At 39.6% G+C, this 1,590-nt stretch overlaps 1 non-coding gene across 1 annotated transcript; it reads left to right on the top strand.

The window, feature by feature from the left end:
* Positions 1-419: 419 nt before the first annotated feature.
* LOC112753553 (small nucleolar RNA R71) lies at positions 420-526 on the top strand. The gene has a single exon (XR_003177936.1). It is a non-coding gene; the product is annotated as a small nucleolar RNA R71 (small nucleolar RNA).
* Positions 527-1,590: the final 1,064 nt, after the last annotated feature.

The following is a 1,590-nucleotide window of genomic DNA, read 5'->3' on the forward strand; positions in this document are numbered from 1 at the left end:
AACAAGGATTATAGGTTTTAGAGTGCGGATCATAGGGTGGTCTTGATGAGTTTCCAACATAATTGGCTTGTTCCCAATCACCTCCTTCCTCTGTATTCACCCCTTCTTGAGCTGGTGGTTGAGTAGTGACTGCTGCAACTTGGTTTCTTTCCCTCTGCCTAGTGAAGTCTGCTAATTACTTGGTAATCAACTTGTTTTGGGCTAGCAATGCATCCATGTGACTCAACTCCATTACCCCTCTGTTGGTGCTCCTCTCTGAGGCATAGAAGTACTCATTATTGGCCACTGTTTCAATGATGTTAGTGGCCGCTTCTGAGGTCTTTTTGGTATTGAGAGAGCCTCCTGAAGAGTGGTCCAGGGCCTTCTTTGCCTCTCTAGAAAGACCTTCATAAAAAATGTGCAGCTGCACCCATTCATTGAACATATCAGGTGGACATCTCCTTGTTAGCTCTTTGTATCTTTCCCAGGCTTCATACAAAGTTTCTCCATCCAGCTGCCTGAAGGTTTGCACCTCAGTTCTAAGCTTGATTATCCTCTATGGAAGGTAAAATTTTGTTAGAAACTTGTTAATAACATCCTCCCAAGTAGTAAGGCTCTCCTTCGGAAAGGATTCTAGCCACTTAGATGCCTTGTCCCTAAGGGAAAAGGGGAACAAAAGCAATCTATAGGTGTCAAGATGAACACCATTGGCCTTCACAGTGTCACATATTCTCAAGAATGTAGTTAGATGTTGGTTGGGATCTTCCTGAGCACTTCCTCCAAATGAGCAATTATTTTTAACAAGGGTGATGAGTTGTGATTTTAGCTCAAAGTTATTGGCATGAATAGTTGGTTTTAGGATGCTACTTCCACAATTCACTGGGTTTGGGTTGATGAAAGAGCCTAAAACTCTTATCTACTGTCCAACATGATTGGCTACACCCTCTCTAACATGATTACACACCTCTTCCTCATGATGGTTCTCCATATCATCCTCCATATTTATATCCAGGTCCTCCTCTTCTTCTTCTGCACCAATGACCTTCTTTCCTCTTGCTTTCTACCTTAGTCTAAGAAAGGTCCTCTCAGGTTCAGATTCGAAAGTGGTTAAAGCTCCTCTTCTTCTACCTGTCATACAATCAACAAAATACACAAGAAAAACAAGTGAAAGAATCACTCTTGTTAAGATTGTGGTTAGGGTGAGTGGTGCAATTTATCAAATAGTTAGTGGATTAGTCTATGAAAATGTAAATAAGCAATGAAAACAAGTAAAAATTGCTGAGAATAAACGTAAGATAGCTGAAACAAAACACATCAATAAGGTAAAAGAAAATGCTCAATCTAGTTATCCTCCAATTTAATCATTGTCAATGCAACGGTGCCATAAACTTAATGCACAAAAATCTGTATCTCTACAAATTCCCTTCGGCAAGTATACCGAATTGTCGTCAAGTAAAAACTCACAATAGAGTGAGGTCAAATCCCATAGGGATTGATTGGTTAAGCAACTTTAATCAAAGAAGTGTTCTAGTTGAACTAAGTAAAATTGGGTTGAGAATTGCAGAAAGTTAAATGGTGGGAAACATAAATAACAAGAAATATAAATGACCG

This window comes from Arachis hypogaea, chromosome 15 (genome assembly GCF_003086295.3).
Source record: "Arachis hypogaea cultivar Tifrunner chromosome 15, arahy.Tifrunner.gnm2.J5K5, whole genome shotgun sequence".
NCBI lineage: Eukaryota > Viridiplantae > Streptophyta > Magnoliopsida > Fabales > Fabaceae > Arachis > Arachis hypogaea.